Below are 23,001 nucleotides of genomic sequence, written 5' to 3'. Positions count from 1 at the left end.
TTGAAAGTGTGTTGTAATACTCCGTACCCTTAATCAGGTAATGAAGACAGGTTGGGGGTGTTACAAGTATAGCATCTAGAAGGGGTTCAATACCTCATTAGTGTATCTTTTAGAGAAATTACTGTTTACTCTCTCTTTTTTCGATTTTACTTTATTTTTAGTTTTTAATTTTAAAACTTATACAACAACATTTACTTTTCTTTAAAATGTCACATAAGCTTTTACAGGCCATTTAACAGTTACATTAACAGTTTCAATAATGACAATGCCTGATTGATTTAACATCGATAGCTTGGAAATGTAATTAGAATGTTTTGAAATTTGTGGACCAATTTAAAATGAGAGACACAGTTCGAGTATATCTGGTGCAATTAACTAAAAATTTTATGAATAATTTAGGAAAGGAATAAATATCAAATTTATACATGAACGTTGGTTCAATGTGTAATTTGATACATGAACTTTAATTATACACATGAAACTTGAATTTTGGTTCATATATATACATGAAACTTTTATTTTGATTCAATTATACACATTTAAAAATGAATACATACATTATTTTCATTTTGGATTAATATAATTGTTTGTGTATGCAATATATCAACGTAAAATTATGCTAATTCTATCATGTTGTTAGTGATTTGTGAAGATTGAATCAAACAAAAATTTCATGTATGAAATTACACAAAATTAAAGTTAATGTATAGCATTACACATTAGATCAAAATTCATGTATAAATTTGATATTTATACCATTAGTAATGATATAAAATGAAATTAATTTTATCTATTTTTGGCCATTCTAATAATTAACATTCACCAATCTGATTTTCAATGACTATATGATTGTCGAACTTAAAAATCGTACGATTAGTGGTTAAGTTTAAAATTAAAAGAGAATTAATTGCCGCACGATACGGTAATTTACTAGTATTAATACACTAATCATGATTACAAATATATTGCATCTCTCCCGTCCTAATCACATTTTTTCTTTCTTTTCTTAATTTTCTTGCTTAATAAACACAGACCACATTACGAAACAAAAATGGCACGCCAACTTGTTGTTCTTGCATTGGTTTTGATTGCGCTTGCTGGCGTGGTTTCTGTCGCCGCCTCATCCCCCGGTGGAAGCCCTCCAAGTGCACGAACTGGAGCTTCTAGAGATGGTAGTGCTACTAGTTCCTCCCGTCCTTCTCAGGCTACCGCTACTAGTCCTACCGGCGATGTCCCTCTTGACCTTGAAAAATACAAAAAGAAATAGAAAGACCAAATTACGCAAAGTTAAATATAATAATTAAATTCTAAATATTAGTGGACAAAAAAGCAAAAATTAACCTTGATAAATTAAATAATTTTATTTTAGAGTTGTACTATTTGGATTGGTCAGTTGGTTGTTTCATAATGGAGTCCTAGTCATAAGGTTCATTCATAGAATGATTGTTAAGGAAATGCTGACAAATCATTAAATAATTTGTAATTTAAAAAAATGGTGGGGTTTTGGCAAATAAATAATTATTTCTATAAATAGAGTGTTATGTTTTTCATTAATTTTATGAATTGTTTTTCATATATATAATTTCACTTAGAATATTATACTCTTAACAAATCTACTAAAACCAGTAGATTGGTGAACTATGTTTTTTTTTTTTTTTGTGTGTGTGAATTATGAGATGAGGGTAAAGCCCTAACAACAACACAACTAGTGCGATCTAAATTTAGGCCACATCTGGAATGGTGAACAACTTAACCATTAAGTCAACACACTTAATTCAATGACCTGTGTTTTAAGTATTAATTATAATAATATTTAAAGCATTAATTGAGTAAACAAAGAAAGAAACCATCGGTGGTTGGGAATGGCGGTTGGAATTTGGTATTTGTAATGCTCCCATTATGTAGTAATTTTTATATTAAGAAAAAAAGATATATTGGTCAACAAATCTAATTTATTTAACTAATGGAAGGTGGACTTTTAAGTGAAAATGTTCATAAAGGCATCGATATGGTGAATTGAAAGAGGGCTTGCCATTCTACAACCTCGTTCAATTTAGAACATGTCCATGTCTAGTCTCAGAATTTCTCAAAACTCTAAGGACCAGCCCCCTGAGCCTTAGAATAAGCACACAAGGTTCCATCATGCCATGTCTCTACAATAGTGGCTTTCAATAGTGTGAAATGTTAAATCCTAAACTCTAAACAAAACCCTAACCATATAACAATCAAATAATATATTCATAGTGTTAAATGTTAACCACTTTGAATCTCTCTTCACTATCGTATCTTGCATCAACAAATACATATAATTATTGTTGATAGATTCATTAACGGTGTAAATGAGACGTTAGTGCTTGCAAGCTAGTTGAGTTCAATTCAAAAAAATTTCAATTTGATTTGGTAATTATCAAATTGAGCTTGAGCTCAAATAGCTCGGGCTGTCAATCGAGCTAAATTCAACCATCATAATACTTGATTTCAATTGTTCGCAAGCTTAATCGAGCTTTTGTTAATATAATTTCATATTATAAAGTTACATTTTTACCCTTGTTATATAGAAAGAGCTTAATTACAAACTAATCTAATCGAGCTTGAGTTCAAGCTAAAGTAGGAAATTTATTTAACTAGATTAATCAAGCTTGAATAACTTGATTAGAATGTCTCAAGCCAAGCTTAAATTTAAAACTTGATGCTCGAGCTAAGTATCTAGTCCCGATTTTCAAGTCAAGTTCAATCCCAAACTGACCATTATTCAAGCTTGACTCGACTCGATTACACGATAGACTCATGTGCCTTTGATAGGATGATTCCTTAGGGTTTATATCTTTTCAATTAATACAACACGGTAGAAGGAGTAGGCAAAGTAGACTATTCATTTGCAAGTCATGTATTGTTAAATGAAAATAATATAATACCTCTCTCCCATTACTTAGTCCACTATTTAATTCCATGGTTATTAATAAGGAATTCGAAAAAGTTGTACAAAGCTTCCCCATATATATATATATATAAATATATATACGTAGTGCAAAACAACGTTATAATTTCTTGATGACCAAAAATTCTCCCCAGCCTTGTCCTTTTTAAAACAATAGAATTGTGCTAGCATTGTTTTCTTTATACAGGACATCCATATCCCTACCTTATCCATATATAGTTATGATAATCAGACAAATTAGTTAGTAAGGCTGTAAGAATCCCAGGTAAGAATTTATGGTTTTCGATTTTTTTAATACCAAAGATATATGGTTTCAGAATTTGTTATATTTCTTAAATGACCCTTAGACCTCACAAACTATGAATGAACCAAGCCCACAAGAACTATGGCAAGAAAAAAAGTGAGGGAGCTGATAGCGATGATTCATTAAATGAGGACATAAGGCGAGCCAAACCCCGACTAGACAAAGGGTGCCCCGATGCAATTATGAAGGAGGTGGGAGAAAGAAAGCTCCCCAGTTGCCTCTTACATGAGGATCCCTATAACGTGCAAGATTGCTCGACCAAGGCCAACTTTTCCATGATTGGGATGCCCTTGGAGGAGTCTGAAGCTGATGGTAGTGGAAGTGACCGAGAACTTCAAGTAAGTAGGCTTGGTGGCATTTGAGTGGTAAAGGATGCGCATGGCATGGAGCTATGGGTGTTAAGGTTGGGTGCCATCCAAACGTGTCCCATAGTAGAGGCCAATCAGGCACCAAGGGAGAATGTGAAACCGAATGAGAATAAGTCTAACCCTACTCATGTAGAGGTGTAACGCAAGGAGTAAAGAGAGCATCGACAACATGAAAGTGAAGGAACCGAGAATGGAGGTTCCCAGAGTAGCGATGGTCATGCAAAGACGAGGGTAAAAGACTTGGCACGGGAGTGGGAAAGGCATCAACAAGCTCGAAACTAAGCAAACACGAGAGAATTGAGCCACAAGATTCTCGGAGTGCCCTAAAAGACTCTAGAAGTCTGAATAAAGGACTAGATCCTTGTATAATGTTTCGGTAGTTCTAGAATATGCCACCATTGTATAGAATTTAATGAGTTAAGTAGGAAGGTTCTAAAATTATATCTTGGTTGTCCATTGAGATTAATAGTAATCGTTATATTGAAAGGGGCTTGTCTATATAAGGAGAGGCTCCCCTATTTCATTTGTATCCAAGCTAGCTTTAGTAATAGAGATAGTTCCATGTTCTTCCAACTCTCTTCCATATTTCTAAGCTCTTTTCATTGTTTACTTTCTTAAAGTAAGTTTGCTAAACCTCTCCCAAATATGGATAGAAGGTTGATTTAGGCCTGTGGACGAGAAATCTGAGTATAAGGCCACATGCAATCGAAACTAAAGTCTCAACACATGCCATTGCCATATAGTTGGGAAAATATGATCTGTAACACCCTTAACCCATATCCGTCACCGGATTAGGGTTATAGAGCATTACTAGAGTTTACATTTCAAAACTATCAAAATATAAATCATTTACTTCACAACTTCAATCATAGAAAATTCCATCAATAACATACATATTGTCCCTTATACGAGCCCTCGAGGCCCTAAAAACACATTAGAAATAAATCAGGACTAACTCGGAAACATTTAGACTTTTTCGAGAAAAGATGAAAATTTTCAAACTGTAGGGGTCACATGGCCAAGCCATACGGCCAAGCCACACGCCCGTGTGCGAGGCATGTACCCTACGAAATGACCTCACACGCCCATCTTCCAGGCAGTGTACTAGGCCGTGTAACAGCTTGACTTGAAACCCTTTGAAAGCTACAGGGGATACACGGCCGTGTCGCCAGGCCATGTGTCACACACGGTTCAGACACACGCCCATGTCTCTGCTCGTATGGATGAAAAATAGGTCATTTCCAAGCCATTTTTCTCACCCATTCATGCATGTACCTACAATCACTTTTGCATACGACCAATATGCCCAAAGGGGACCTCAATCTCAAAACCTAAACATCTATAACCATATACTCCAATTTGCCAAAAATGTTCACTAACTTCAAACTAAGTTTACATCAAAACATACCATTTGATTTACCTATCAATAACACACCAAATGGTACCAAATATGCCATTGAACAACTAGCACCAATAGCCATATAGGTCATTTATAACAAATGTACCAAATCACCACACCATATTAGTTTCATGCCATATGTAGTTCAAAACATTTCCAAAGCATACCATATCTTGACCATGTTGAGGTCAATTCAACATATATCACTTTGGTCATTCAAACATGCTTTAACATATTATCAAATTAACACATATCAACAAGACACCAAATGTACCAAGGCTATATCACCCAAAATGGCATATACGTGCCAAACACATCAACTAACATTCAACTAATCGTCAATCATAATTTCACATATACATGCCATTATAACCTTAACCAAGACATCAAAATCTACCGATATAATCGTTGGATAGTGTGATAGATCTCCGACGAGCTTCCAGCCCAATCGAGCTTTCGATAATCTAAAAAGAAAGGGAAAAACAATTATACATAAGTAATGAATGCTTAGTAAGCTCGTATAAACTTTAGTCATGTCAATCCATTTCAAATATGAAATTTATACAAATCAAGAATAATCTTATACCAATACCGCAGGATTCCTGAAACCATATTCAACAAATCACAACGTGGTTAAATCCACAGTATCATATATACATATCATCCCTAGCATAGTAGGATTTTATAAAACTTTAAACCCTTTCAAATTTTCTTATTTTTATTTGCATTTCATTACATTCCATTGCATTTACTATCTTTAGCTTAAATAACAACATATTCAATTGTTCATTCCCTTGTTCATCATTTTACACTTCAGGTATGATTTGCTATTTCATTACCTCTCCACACTCGTTTCATATGCGTATCACACAAGACATAAGTATATCATTCAACCATAACTATAAGCTAGTGCATTTAAACAAAGTTCTTTTGGAATTAACCACATGATAACCATTTTAATAGAAATTACATAATTTAAACCTTACCACTCTTTCATGATCACCAACATATTTCCATTTAGGCACTTACCATATCAATGCATAAATTATAAGTTTAACATTGCATAATCCAACCACAACTTGGTCAAAGCCTAAGCATTTACACCAACCATGTTAGCATACAAGATATAAATCGTAGGCACATTAACAAAAATAGCCATTTACCCACAACATGTATCTCATGAGTACCGTTAGCCATTATTCGGATAAATAGCCATTTAGCATTTACACCAATCATGTTACCATACAAGATATTATTCGGATTACAAGGATGTTCATATATGTACATGTCATAAAACATATTATTCCCTTACAGTTTCTTATCTGAATAATGCCTGTTGAACCATTTAGAATATCGTTGGATGCCCGAGATAGCTCACACATAGTGTGCTAACTCATATAATTGTAATCCGTCAATTCCTACACATGTATGCTCACACAAGCTGTGAATGAGAATGCTCACACGAGCTGTGAAAATGGGCCTGCTCACACGAGTTGTGGGTCGGAACGTAGCTATAAGATGCTGCTCACACGAGTTGTGGAGTATCCGTAACACATGTCGGACCTCAGCCATTGGTAGGACGTTCAGCACCAGCACCTGAATCATCTAAACCCTAATGACATATCATTTGTATCCCACGAATTCCTAAGGTTCAAACGGGGTGTAACACCTCTTACCCGTGTTTGTCGCCGAAACAGGGTAAAAAGTATTATCAAACATAAAATACATATTTTCATACAATCGGAGTTTTTTTTATAGAATTTTTGACATAATCCCTTTTACAATTGTCTAATCCCTCCTGCAAATTTTCAAGACGCAATCTCAAACAAATTCAATATTTCAACTAATACAACTATATACTTAAACATAATTAAATCATTCACAACATTCAACATGGTAAGAGTTCAATACAGACTATTACAGGGACACATATGAATTACATGGAAATGTTGTTACATGGTATGTGGAAAATTGAATTGGATGATACATGTATATGAAAATAAATCAATTGTTGTGCTCATCCATGATTATTGGTTTACATATGTATTTACATGGCTAACATGTGATGTTGTTTGATGCTTAGGCATGTGCCAAGCTATTGATTGAATGGTACAATGTTTACTTATAAGTTGCATTGAAATGGTAAGTGCTCTAATGGAAATATGCTTGTGTTCATGCAAGAGTGGTAAGGTTTAAATTATGTAATTTCTTGTGAAATGGTTTATCATGTGACTAATTCCAAAAGGGGCTATGTTTTAATGCACTAGCTTGTGGCTATGATTGAATGATATGCTTATGTCTTGTGTGTTACGCATATGAAACGGGTGTGGAAAGGTAATGAAATAGTAAGTTCATACCTGAAGTGTAGAATGATGAAAAAGGGAATGATGAATTGAATTGATGTTGTTAATTGAGCTAATGAGAGTAAATGCAATAGAAAGTAATGAAATGAAAATGAAAATAAGAAAATTTGAAAGGATTTAAAGTTTTATAAAGTCCTACTATGCTAGGGATGATATGTATATGTGATGCTATGGATTTAATCACTTTGTGAGTTGTTGGATATGGTTTCATGAACCTTGCAATATTGTTATATGATTATTCTTGATATGTATAAATTTCATATTTCAAATGGATTGATATGACTAAAATCTATACAAGCTTACTAAGCATTCATTGCTTACGTAGTTGTTTTTCTGTTACTTTTTAGATTATCGAAAGCTCGATCAGGTTGGAAGTTCGTCAGAGATCTATCACACTATCCAGCAGTTATATCGGTATATTTCGATATTCTGGTTAGGGTTATAATGGCATGTATAGGTGAACTTATGGTTGATGATAAGTTGAATGTTAATTGATGTGTTTGCCATGTATATGTCATTTTAGGTGATGTACTGTTGGTACATTTGGTGCTGTGTTGATATGTGTTCATTTGATAATGTGTTAAAGCATGTCTGAATGCCCAAAGTGATATATGATGAATTGACCTCCACATGGTCAAGATATGGTATGCCTTGGAAAGGTTTTGAATAGATGTGCGTGGTTGATATATGGTTTGTATACATGTTGATTGTTGGAACCATCTAGATATGGTTAGATTTGTGTCATTTAAATGGCCTTGATGTTTGGAGTTGATATGGTAATTTGAAATGGTGTTTTGAATAACCAAATTGGTATGTTTGAATGTAATTTTGGCATGTGGCCAATTATTGTATAACTTGGTATAGAACTAAACTATATATATATGGATGAGTTACGGTTAATTATGTATAAGTTAGATATATGTATATTTGAGATGCATAATAACTATATGATAGAAGTTCAAACACTACACCAAAACAGGCTTTTAGCGGCGCTTTTTTAAGCGCCGCTAAAAGTATTAGTGGCACTTCGAGAAGCGCCGCTAAAGAACAAGACCTTTAGCGGTGCTTTTCCCACAAACGCCGCTAAAGACCAAGACCTTTAGTGGCACTTTTCCCACAAACGCCGCTAAAGACCATGGCCTTTAGCGGCGCTTTTCTCACAAACGCCGCTAAAGACCATGACCTTTAGCAACGATTTTCTCACAAGCATAACCTTTAGCGGCGCTTTTTATCACAAACACCGCTATAGATCAAACCTTTAACGGTGCTTCTCGTAAAAACGCTGCTAAAAACATAACCTTTTAAAAAATTATTTTAATCAAATAATATTTATTTTTATGATAAATATTATATTATGTTTTATTTTTTAAATTTGAACGTTAAATATACTTTTAAGGATAAATAAAAAATATTATTTAAATTAAATTTTCTATGAAAATTTGAACTTTAAAACTACATATAAAAATTAATGAATTTAGTTTTAGAATTTAAAATAATAAATTAATAACACAATTAAAATCCAAATTTTAGAACTCAAGTTGTCGTAAATATTAAAGTAAAAATAAAAATTTAGAATCAAAACTAAAATAAATAATACATATGAGAAACATACTGACTAGTTGAACCTGCCTATGACTATACACATCGCAAGAGAATTGAGTTCAAGCTCTATCAGCAACATCTTTAGTTTCATTGGCGCCGCAATTGGCACTCTTTTCCACCTCAAGATTGGAGGCAAAGTCTATGTCATCTAGAACTTTGGTGAAGAATCGAAATTCGTGGTCTGCACAAGGCTTTTGCACTTCTATTGCAGTTGAAAACCAAGGTATACCTTGTTTAGCATAGAGCAAAATGTAGGCTTCCCGACAAAGACAAACTTCTTCTTCAACACAAGTAACCTACAAAAGATGAACATGACCATTATGCACTATTATTCTAAGTACCATCAAAATGTTACCGAGTATATTACAAGTTGACACTTAAATTTCAAACTTAGGATGGAAATTTGCAATATCATTGAAATTATCAGATCCAAATGCTTGAAGAACAAGCAAAATATTTAAAGCAGTGGGGAAACAGAACCCTCTGTAAGTACCATCAGTGATGATAATGTATAAAGAATTTTCCATGATCTGTGAACATGGAAAGAAAAAGCTTCAATTTTCATTCTTCAAAAGGAACTGTGGTGCATGGAACACCAATTTGAAAAATGAAGGGCACTAGAGAGTAAGAAAGAGAGATGTATAAAGAATGAAATATTGTCTACACTGCTCAACTTCAACCATTTTTTCTTTTACACTAATTCATGTCAGATATGTAATTTTACAAGAATAAGAACACATAAATAAATCAAGAAAAAATTATGTATAAGAAATTTGTTTGTTGTCGTGTCATGACATGCTTCATTGAACTTGATTTCAGAAGTTAGATTACCCCAAGGTAATTTCTATTCTTGGTCTATACTTGACAGACACTCTACTTACCATTGCATGTTTGTAACAATGCAGATTACTTTTTATTCCAAATATTATGAACACAATTAATCAAGAGAGTTTATTTCCTCAATTATCAATATTTTAAAGTAATAAATATAAAACTTCCGAAATATTATTAAGAAAATATATAGCATTAGCAAGACAAATTCGAGATTTATTCCTTTAGTACCATTCGTAATTGAATAAATTTGTATTAATAAATAAACCAACCCTTCTAAACTCCTTGCTTTTCAAGTAATAAACACCAATACATACATGGATGCCCAATTTGTATTTCACGAAATATGGGGACTCCACCCTTTCAATGGATTACCTTCAAATTTTTATAATTTTATAATTTAACTTTAATGTATTTTTTATATTTATATATTTTTACAAATCTAATTATAACTTTTTTTACATATTTTTACTATACAGGTGTACATACCTGCAATGCAAATAAGGGACAAACTAAGTTTTTCCTTCTAAACAAAAAACACAAAAAAATCATAGAAAAAAATAAGAAGAAAGAGCCATTCGAAGGCCTAAAAAACTGTCCATGCGAAGGCCTATGGGTATCATCCATATGAACGTCACAAACTCGCTTAGAAGATTCAGAAATAATGGCAAAACTATTCAGAAATGCCTGGTTATATCCTCTGAGCAGAATAAAGTATCCCAACCGATTTAGCAAAAACTAATCATCATGGAGCATTCAATTCACATAATTTATAACTCATATAATCAAACACCATTCACATAATTTAACTTACATAATTCACATAATTTAACTCATATAATCAAACCAACCTCTGTGGAGCAAGAGGCGGATACGACCAGGAGTTAACACTCCCTGTTTCATTGGGAATCCCTGCTTGTCACATCCTCCATTGATTTTGAAAACATAGCCCTTGAATTCCTGTCAAAAAAGTAAAACGTCTTTTATGAAACTAAGAACAAACAATAATACTCCATTGAATCCAATTTTGGAAAAAGCATACCTCTCCAAGAGCATCTCCGCTGACCTCTTGTGAGATTCTCTTGTCAAAAAATGCTCTGATGTACAATATAAAAACAAGAAATCCATGGTGAACAAACGAGGCATAAGTAACCAAATGAGTTATACTGAATTTTTTGAAACATTTCTTTCGAAACACGAAAATATATTGATTTTTTAAAGAAAAAAAAGAAGAGAAGAGATTCTAACATATTGTAAAAAATTTATTGTTGCAAATACAAGTAATTAAAACAAAAATCATATTCATAAGATTTTAAAGAAATCATAGACATACCAACTCCACGTGTTAAAAATACCACAATCTGCAGACATAAATATGTTTTTCTATTAGTTCAACAGCATGGAAAAGAAAATAAAGAAAGAGCAAAGCAAAAGATACAACGATAAACTATGGGCATAACTTGATTTAAGTAAAACAAATGCATATTATATATTCACAATTTATTATTCATCTCATAATCGCCTCGAACTTTGTTCATCAATACGAACAAGAAGAATTACCTCGCACAAATGAGGATAAAGACCATTAATGCAACCTTCACCAACTGCGCTAAGAGCCAAAACAATGACTTCCCTATCTTTCCGTGCTTCATCACCAAGAGCACTAACTTGGCCTGAAAAATCAGCATAAATATTAGAAATAGATACAATTTCCATGCTCTAACTTTAACATCCCCAATGTAAGTTACCTTAATAATAGGCATCAAAGTTGGAAGAATTTCATTCCGAACACATTTAATAGAACATCAAGAGTCAGCTGACCGCATTTCCTTAAGTTCCATACATTGAATGAGTCATCATCCTGTACCAAAATGATCACTTAAGAAAAAGTTCCACCGAAAATAGATCTTTCTAAAGCAAAAGGGTTATAGAACTTATTTACAATATCGATTGATCGGCACAAAAGGAGGAAAAAATACTTACATCATCTTCCGCATCCTCGTAACCATGAAATCGTGGCGTATGAAATTGAGGTTTTAGGTCCCGAAGGAAAATATTAGAGAGAACCACATTCAAAAAAATGTCGATGATGAATACATTACGGAAAACTAAAATGATTAAAACAAATTATATCAACTCGATCTCATCGGAAGAGACTCATCTTCCTACAATAAAGAGTAGAAACTTAAGTGCATGTTGCTTGTCTTTCCAAACACTCAAACAGTTTACATCTCAAATTCAAGTCCAGCAGAGTTCACCAAATGCTTGATCCTTAAAGAAAGCGGCACTTCAAAAATAAAAAGGGTTACTGATGAATGTCATAAACCCTAATACTTATGTAAATTGTATATGCAAATCCTCATAGATACTGTAAAATAACATTCTATCTTAACCCTTTGTTTGGTCAGTAGGAAAATGTGAAACAAAAAGAAAATCAACAACATTTCTAGGGTGGGGGGGACTTCGTCAATACAGTGACTTCGAAAAATAAAAACCCAAATAAATTTTCCTTTGGGGCACTTCGTCAATACAGTGACTTGAGGAAATAAAAAATTAGGAAGAAGAAGAAGAGATTTCTAGGGTGAGGGCTGCCAATTTGGGGAAATTGGGGGGGAATAAAGGGAATCGGGGTAGGGGAGAAATGGTTTGGGAAAAATAAAATGGGGAAAAAAAGAAAAAGATATTTCTAGGGTGAGGGGGATCGATTTTCATTTGAAATTGTGCGGTAAAAAATATAATTAAAAAACGGCACCGTTTTGCAAAAAAATTTGTGGCGTTTGAAGCAAAAATGCCGCTATTGACCTGAGCATTAGCAGCGCTTCTTTAAAAACGCCGCTAAAGCCCCGAGTATTAGCGGCGCTTTCTCAGAAACGCCGCTAAATACCCGATCCTTAAAAAGCACCGCTAAAACCCTGAGCATTAGCGGCGCTTTTTCAAAAACGCCGCTGAAGCCTGAGCATTAGCGGCGCTTTTTCAAAAACACCGCTAAAGCCTGAGCATTAGCGGCGCTTTTTAAAAAATGCCACTAAAACCCTGCGCATTAGCGGCGCTTTTTAAAAAACGCCACTAAAGTCCTGAAATTTAAAAAAACGACGTCGTTGGGCTTAGGTTTTTTGCGGCACTTTTTGAAAAACGCCGCTAATGCTAATTTTTAGCGGTGTTTTCCAAAAAGCGTCGCTAATACTCAATCTTTAGTGGCGTTTTTTTAAAAGCGCCGCTAATGCTTGATTTTTAGCGGCGTTTTTTATCCAAACGCCACTAAAAATGCCGCTAAAAGCCTGTTTTGGTGTGGTGAAATGGTAAATAAAAACGTATATTATAAATGGTCTTTTGATATGTGTGAATGTGGTGAATTGGTATAATTGTTATAGATGACATGAATGGCTATTGGTGCTAGATGTAAAATGGCATGTTTGGTACTTTTAGTGTGAAATTTGATAGGTAAACATATTGGTAAGTTATGACATAAGTTTAGTTATAAGTTAGTTGAACTTTTGTCCAATTTATGTTATGGATATACATGTTTAATGATTTTGATTGAGGCACTTTTTGGACACATTGGTTGTATGCTTATGTACCTTATTTGGATAGCTTGTTATAGCATGGTTTGGTGCACTTTGGAGTGCTTGATTACATATTGTAAATTGGTTATAGGTGTGTGCAAGAATGGGTGAGAAAAATGGCTTGGAAATGGCCTATTTTTCGTCCACATGGTCAGAGACACAGGCGTGTGTCCCCTGTAGGTTTTTAAAGGTTACATTTCGAGAGTTACAAGGCCTGGCACACGGGCTAGGACACGGTAGTGTGTCCCTATTTCAAATATCCCCACGGCCTAAGAAACGAGCATCTCTCTCAACCGTTTCAATCACACGACCTGGTCACACAGCCGTGTGACCTCTACAATTTGAAGATTTTCATCTTTTTCTAAAAATTTTAAATGTTTTTTATTTAGTCCCGACTTGTTTCCAATGTGTTTTTGGGGCCTCAAGGGCTCATATAAGGAACAAATGCATGTTATTGTTTGGTTTTGCTATGATTAGTGGTATGAATTAAAATGTTTAAATTTTTTGTTTGTTTTGAAATGTAAACTCGGGTAATGCTCCGTAACCCTATTCCAACAACGGATACGGGTTAGTGTGTTACACAACACCATCCTAAACATGTCAAAATTACCACATTTCAAGCATCACATCCTAGCTTAACACTTACTAAAACATACCACATATTGACCATTCTCAATCCATTCAAAACATGCCATAAAGGACCTTATAAACATGCATAACAAGGTGACCAAAAGGACTTACCTAAACAAACATTATAAGTTCATCAACCATACAAAAACATCAAAGCACAAATAAACCAAGTTACCATTTACATATTTATCAAAATCACCATTATACCACCCTATACATGCCATTATAAACCTTGTCCAAAATTCTCAAAAACTGCCGAAAAGACTTCTAGATAGTGTGATAGATCTCCGACGAGCTTCCAAACCAATCGAGCTTCTGATAATCTATAAAACAAAAGAAAAACAACTGCGTAAGCAATGAATGCTTAGTAAGCTCATATAAACCAAACTTAACTTAGCATATCATTTGAATAATATAAATCATAAGCACAAAATCAACCATAACCATAAGCTTGACATAAGCCTAAACAGCAACATCAAGTTCACAAGTTAGTACACTTGTTCATGTATATATGAAATCATCCATAAGATATGTGATTCATCATGTATAAACATAACATTTTTCACCTTTAATGTTCCATAATGTCATGATTCATTGTATTTACATACTTACCATTTCATTTCCCTTTTCTTTCCCATTGAACCATCTAGAATTACATCCAATACTTGGGAAAGCTCACACGAAGTGTGCCTTTACATATAATCGTAACCTTTCCTTTACATCATTTCTCACACGAGCTGTGAAATGGGCCTACTCGCACGAGCTATGGGTCAGAATGTAAGCTACACGATGCTGCTCACACGAGCTGTGGAGAAACCACAACAAATGCAGGACCTCAGCCATCGGTAGGACATTCAAGACCAACATCCAAAATATGAAATCCCTAATGACATGCCATTTGTATACTTAGAATTCCTAAGGTTCAATCGGGACTCAATATTTGTCAACTCCTCATCGTATTGATATGTTTATTTATATATCGATCCATTTATATTAAAAATAACATAATAACATTCGATTTAAATCACACAAACACGATAACCTTTCATACGAACTTACCTCGATGACTAGGGGCGTAGAAGTTAGGTCGAACTAATATGAAGCTTTCGCCTTTCCTTAATTTAGGTCTGGTTAAGGTTTATGTTGATCTAAATAGATAATTATATTCAATTAAGTTCTTCAATTAACCTCAAACATCCATTTCAATCCATAACTCACATTTATACAAAATTACCAATTTGCCCTTAACATTTTAATTTTTCACAATTTAGTCTTTAAGCTCGTAATTTGAAATCTAACCATTTTAACCCTCCACTAAAGCTAGCCGAATTTCATAGGGACCTATACCAACTCATTTAAACCAACATTTCACAATAAAACCCTATAATTTATACCTTTAACTATTTAGTCCCTAATTCCAAAATTCATCAAAAAATCACTTAACAAAACTTGTTTATTTCTCAAAAATGACTCATAATCTATCATCTAACATCACAACTCACTCAAAAACATCCATGGAATAACCTTCAACCTTTAACATTTTTACAAATTGACCCCCCAAGCTAGCTAGATTAAGCTAAAACGAACTCAAAAACATAAAAATAATTAAAAATAGAGTTCAAAATCATACCATGCACTAGACTATATGCTTGTCGAAACTTGTGCTCATCAATGGTTTTCTCTCCTCTTGAAAATTGGTTGAAGAAGAAGAAATAAAGATGATACATATTTTTCCATTCTTTTGTTTTAGGTTTTAATTACTCAATTACCATTTTAAACCTTTAAAACTAAAAAAATTTAATAAAACCATGCCATGCACATCCACTAATTCATTAAATGGTTTATTTACCCTTCAAGTCCTTTAGTTTAAGGTTTCATAGCTATTTGACCCTTTTAAATAATAGAACTCAACTTTTCACCTTTTATGATTTACTCATTTTCACTTAATTAACCAATTAAACATCAAAATTTCTTAACGAAACTCTAAAACGACCTTAATATAGTCCTGAAGACATTAAATTAATAATAAAACAATGACTAACTCATCAAAATTGTGGTCCCAAAACCATTGTTTTGATATCACTAAAACCAGGTTGTTACAAAAGATTTCAGCCATGCTGTCGCTCGATTTCTTAAAGAATATAGAAATAGTTTAAGTCACAGAGCATCTTCAGGCACACCTTTCTACCTAAACGAGTCACAAACCTCTAGAAAAATTCATAAATATAGTCTTGGATCTTCAGTGGGTAGTCCACCAAACTGTCTTACTATTTTTAACATCTGAAACATTATCAGTTTCAGCTCAATTTATTGTGTTTGTATTTGTGGTCTGACTATCCCTGGATTCAAGTCATCCAAAATTGGCACAACATGCTATCAGATTAGCCTATCTCGGTCATCTATCACCCCACGAACATGAGGATTAGCGCCCTGACCATTCAAATTATCATTCATACCAAGTATCACCCTACGAACAGGAGGATTAGTATCTTTCCATTTGAATTATCATTAAGACCAAGATCATTCTCATTCCTAGCCATTTTTTGTAATTCTTTCCACCTTCTTCGTAAAGTTCTTTCGATCTCTAGGTCAAAAGGATATTCTTTGTTAATAGGAATGTCTTTTCTCATGCACTGATGGCAAACCTGTAGAAATTAAAAATAACTAAGTTAAATAAAACTAATGGAATTAATTAAAACAACCAAACCAAATTACACCAAATTGCCGATCCCCGGTAATGGCGCCATAAACTTGTCGCGTATGAATATGATATGCAAATTATGCAAGTATACACGTCAAATCTAGTAATAAAGTGATGAGTGAGATCGTTTCCACAGGGATCGAATTAGGTATAGAAATGTTCAAGTTATGATAATGATTAATGTTATGGCAAAATCGAGTTACGTACGCAATAATAAATTAAATTAATAAGGATGAGTTAGAAACGTATACTGACTTTATTGTAAAATGCTAAGGTAAAGCAAGAATAAAAATGCAATGGCAATTACGAGAATAATTACGTGAATAAAATACGAGCGAATAAATAAATAACTAACAATGTTATGGCAAAGATACTGCAGCAATGGATTGAAAGCCTGCGACGTTGATTTGGAAGGTTGGGACTACTAAGAATCTACCCTTGCTTTTAGTAATTCCTCAGCATAATTGTACTTAATCTATTGCTTAAAATAGACCTAAAGTGACCTGCTTCTTTTGAGAGTAAGGTCTCAAGTTACCTGGCATGTGTCTATTGGCCTTATCATGATACCCTGCACTATTTTGTCTTCATTCTATACAAATGTTGCTCTATGCCTAGAGTCTGCTATGAGTATTAGGTTGAATACTCACTTGTATCATTCAATTTTGGTCCAACTAATCCAACCTTTTCAGAATTCGATTCAGTTTATGGGCATGTTGCACAATCATTTATGTCTAGAGAATATACGCATACATTTAGAAAAAAACAATTAAATGAAATAGTAGATTAAATAAATTATATGCTTCAACCATTATAGAAAATAAAAATTTTCATTGTGTAATCACAACCCTATAAGATTTAGCTCATAGATTGGTGGTTAAAATTCAAGTTTGAAATAACATCCAACATCGTTTTGAACAAATTAATTCAAGGAAGAACAGATTAAGAAATAAAGTAAGAACTTAGAAAAATGATTGTTGCCAAATCAATCTGCAATCCAGTAGCACAGTGTCCTATGGTGGCTAACAAGGACTGCCTTTGGGTTCCTCTTTCCCCTCTCTACTCAGCCACTACCCTCTATTGTTGCCTTCGACTCTCTCTCCCCTTTTTTTAGGGCTTCCTCCTTTGGGTTTTTATAAGCATTTCGTCCTAAGGTAACTCCAACAACCCATGATATCCTTTCCTCTTTTTTAGGTAGATTTTTTTGGTACAAGTAGAGTTGGGAAGAGACTGGTATGCGCTGAATGTTGACTCGCTTATCCTTCTAAATTGTCATGGCATTCAAGGTGGCAAACTGTCCAACATTTTGCCTCGACAAACCTTTACTCCTTTATTTCTTTCTCCACAGCCTGCACATGCCAAACCACAAAACACAACCCTTCCACACGTAATTAAAAGTATCTAATATGTAAACACAATCCATGCTCCTAATGCAAATGATAAAAATACTAATAAGATGTCCTAAAATGCCACTAAGTGTACCTAAGTACAAACATTTAACTAGGTCTAAAGGCATGAATTATAACTCTTTTCAAGAGTTATCAGTTATAACATCCATTTAATGTGTCGTTGCAAAGGTATGCTTGATAACAAATTTACCAATTGATCTTAGACTTTAGACATTGTATTCTAGATAGATACAAATAAGGGAGTTCAAATATTGCAGGAAGCCAAAAAGAATAAAAATGGAATGGCTTCTCATGCAGACTGGTGTAATTATGATGATCTCAACGAGTATTTCTGGTAAGTACGGTTTTAATATAAAATTTTAATTGGTTTCTACTTTGTTTTTTTTTTATTAATGACAAATTTGGTCACTAACGTTTACATGTTTTATCAAAATGACCCTAATTGTAATTTTGAGCTTTTTTGGCCATCAACCTTTACTATTTTCTTCAAATTGCTTTTTTAACAGATTTGATGAAAGTACAATTTAAAAAGTTAACGGAGTGCTGTGTAATTTCATTTGTGAAATATTTTAATGTGATGTAATTTATTACTTAGATAACCCAATAAAATAATTACATATGAAAAATAATAAAATAAATAAATAATTCTTGAAGTTAAAAACAACTCTTAATTTAAAGAAAATAAACACAATTATCTAAAAAGGTTTCAAAATGAATGCACACATTTAGTATTTTCTGTTTGATTTATTAATTATCTTTGTGAAACCTCTCAAGTAAACAAACATATGCATTCATTTTATGGAGTTTTTATATAGGTAAATTGAAATCGGTCCAAAAATTTTGGTGATTTGATAGTTAATTAAAGAAAAGGACTAAACTATAAAAGTTACAAAAGTCAATCGTTATTAGTTTAAAAGGGTTAATTGATTATAAAACATAAGTTGATGGTTTTAAATCATAAATAAACATTATTACTAGATAGTGGACGGTTATGAATGAAATAATAATAATATATATGTTATTTTTATATTAAAATGTTAATTAATTTATAATAAAACAAAAGAAACGAAAAACATTACCATTTTTTGGCATCTTCCTCTTAAAAGTTGAATTCTCCATTTTTTGGAAGGAAGATTTGGTCCATACTTCAAATCTCTTGCATGGTATGTGTTTTGAGTCTATTTTAGTTATTTTATGTTTTTGATATTGTTGTCTTTTAATCTAGATAACTCAATGACTAATTCGTAAAATTGTTAAATGTTTTGAATTATGCCATTGATGATTTTATGATTTTTTGAATTTTAATAATAGACTTATAATCTTGGTTGTTAAATAGAACTATTTTGTAAAGCGATTTTGGTTAGTTTTAAGTTTAAATACTACATTGATAAAATAATAAATTTAGCATGAAATTATTGTGAAATTTCAAAATTTTGGGTTTTATATGTATAATTAAAAATTCAGCTAGCTTGGTTTTAGGCCTAATTGTGATAATTATAAAATTTTTGAGTTTAAGGACTAAATTGAATAAAAGGTAAAAGTTTAGGGTAAAAGTGTAAAATATTGATAAAGAGTTATATATGTGAATTTAAGTGTTTTAAATTATTTGAATTGATTAATTGAATGGAAATATTATATTTAGATCTAGAATCAATCAGTTGGTTGATAATTGGGGGAAAGAAAAGGTCGTCAAGTAGTCGTCGTTGAAGTGTTTGTAGCTATTGTGATTAGGTAAGTTCATAAATTAGTTAAACTAATTAGTTGTTGTTTTTGTGATATAATATCTATCTATATATGTTGTGATTGAGTTCATTTACTTGTTAAATGGTAAGGGGTGGAATGGACTAAGTTGTAATGTTAATTAAATTAAAGGTTATGTTTGAAAATGGGAAACTAAATGGATGAATTCTTGTGATGAAATAATGTGTATATGACTAAATGATATAGATGTGAAACACGGCCTGTATGAACCTCATGAATGCTAAGGATACAAATGACATGTCATTAAGGTTATTTACCGATTCGAGTGCTGTTCTTGGATGTCCTACCGATGGCTAAGGTCCAGCATTTGTTGTGAATTCTCCACAGCTCGTGTGAGCAGCATTGAGTAGCCTAACATCTCAACCTACAGCTCGTGTGAGCAGACCCATTTCATACCTCGTATGAGCAATTACACTTACAGCTTTTGTGAGCATTATTCCCATGTATCCAATGTTATTTTATTATGGTTAATCGAGTGGAAAATGAATATATAAAATGATTATATGAATCAATTATATGGAAAATGATTATATAAAATGATTATATGAATTGGTTATATGGAAATAGTTATATGAATTATGTATATGAAATGTTTATATGGATATATATGTAAAAGGGACATTTGAAATGAATACTTGGAATGAAAATGTGAAATGTTAAGTGAATATGAGATTATTAAATTAAGCTTTGAATGTGTTTACTTGTATATGTTCTATGACATGAAAAAGTTACACGTTTTCAGATATGTGAATTTACTAACCTTGTGAGACTTGTGATATATATAGACAATTAAATGAACTCATGATCTTAATTATGATTTTTATTGTGAAAGGTTTAGGTTAAGTCTTTTCTGGTAAGTTACAATTTACATTCAATATGAACTTACTAAGCTTTACACAAGCTTACCTTGTTTTGATTTTTTTTTCCTTGTAGATCATCAATTTCGAGCTGTCGATTGGATTGCTTTTGGAGATCACACTATCTAGCAACTTGTTTAATAATTAATTATTCACTTTGGTCCGGTTATAAGTGGCATGTAAATAGGGTTTTGTTGTATATATATGCTATGAGTATTTGGTTATGTTTTGAGCCTTCTGGTATATGAACCACTGTAAAGATGGTAAGTTTTAATGGTTGTGTTGATGAATGTAATGGTGTAAATCTATTTGGTGTTGTTTGTGCTATTTAGGTAAAGAAATGTGTATAATTTTTGGTTATTTGGTGAACTTAGTTTATGAATGTGAACATGATATTATGACAATAAATTTGATAGTTGAATAAGTAATGAAATTTTAATTTGTATGCTTGTCTTGTGCTTTGGTGATGAAATTGTCATTTTGTTTTAGGTAACTTGGTGAACTTTGAATGATGTTATGCTAGCAATTTGGGTAATGGTGTTATGTGTTTAATTGGGTATTGAATTCATGGAACGGAAGGTATGGTTAACTAATGGTTGATGTTTGAACAATCTTTGTTTAAACGTTTGATTTTGGTGTCAATGAGGGCATATTGATTAGGCACTTAGGTTAATGTTTTTGGTATGTTTAAATGTGTTTTGAATAGGTAAAAATGGTTGGAAATGGTTTGGCTTGAGAACTAAAAAATGGTTGTTAAAATGGCTTTTTTTTTAAGTTATTTTAGGTGCACATGGTCTAGGACACGGTTTACCACACAGTCGTGTGTCACACACGATCACTTCACATGGCCGTGTGTCTTAATGATTTTTGGTATAGGTTTGTCCTCACGGTCTCAAAGAGTTACACGGCCTGGTGACACGACCATGCAACCCTAAGTTACACAGATTCAAGTTATTACACGGTTCATGTTTTTAAGCCACACGATTTGGGCTCTGTCACATGGCCATGTGACCCTTGTTTTCAGTTTTTGTCATATTTTTCTGTTTTTTTCAAATTAGTCCACATTTGTTTCTAAACTAATTTTAGGGTTCTAAATGCTCGATTAAAGTCTCGTTTTTGAATATATGCTATGAATGATGATTGTTTATTAATTCATTATGTTTAAATTAATTTTTTAATTGTGTTACTGTATTATCGATCTTGTTAATTGTTGTAATATCTTGTAACCTTAATCCGAAAACAGTGACGAGTTACAGGTGTTACACAATGTGACGGCTAGGGTAGGAAAAAGAAAAAAAGGAAGGAAAATGAAAAAGAAAATAAAAAGAAAAAGAGGTACAAACAAGATGACACGTGGAGCTGAGCGAGTGGCCAGCGCTGCCACGTTAGCAAAAATGTAACATTATTAGGCTCGGATACCAATATAGTTGGCCAAAAAAAGTCCGGGTATTAATCTAGAAAAAAAATAACCATAAGTACCAATCTGAAAGAAGTGGGCAAGTTCGAGTACCAATTTTATATTTAATCCTTCAATTTATTAATTAAATAAAATTTTTATTGAAAATTACAAAATATATAATAAGAAAATCAACATTAAAAACCAGCTCAAATACAAACGAACAATACCAATGTTTAACCAACTGAATTTGGAAATGCAAAATAAGTAACCACGAAATCTAGCGATATGAGATGGTTGTAACAAGCCCTACAACATTGTGGACCGGACGGTTGTCTCACAAAAGCGGGTATACATAATAATATAAAAATTAAAAACCAAGAAAGAAAAAAAAAAGCAATAAAACAGAACAAAACTAACATAGAGCTGAAGCAACAGACCAACAGACAATCGAAAGCTAGAAACCAATCATCAGTCAATTTAGCTGATGAAGAATCGCTCCAATAAAAAGAACTCCCACAAGAAAGCCCCCCGCCCACCAAAATCGCTATACTAAACCTCTCGTTGTAAGGCACGTGTGGTTAGCAGCACGGAATTCGGATGCACCCTTCCCCTTTCCAGCTCCTCTGCTTCAGCTCTTCTCGTACTCTTGTCCTAACCTCCTCTCTTACCGCTAACTAACCAAGTCTCCTTTTTATATTAATTTCCTCCATAAATTTCCCTTCTCTCAAAACGCTTTTGCATGGGACAACTCCCTTCCCTCTCTTTTTTTTTCTGCTTTTCGGATTAAACGTATGCTTCAAACTTTCTTTTTTTTTTTCATTATTGCTTTGTTTGGTTTAAGCCATAATAAGCATTTCGAGTTTTTCATTTATTTTATTT

This window comes from Gossypium raimondii, chromosome 10 (genome assembly GCF_025698545.1).
Source record: "Gossypium raimondii isolate GPD5lz chromosome 10, ASM2569854v1, whole genome shotgun sequence".
In the NCBI taxonomy this organism is placed as follows: Eukaryota; Viridiplantae; Streptophyta; class Magnoliopsida; order Malvales; family Malvaceae; genus Gossypium; species Gossypium raimondii.
Note: the sequence above shows the minus strand (reverse complement) of the source record.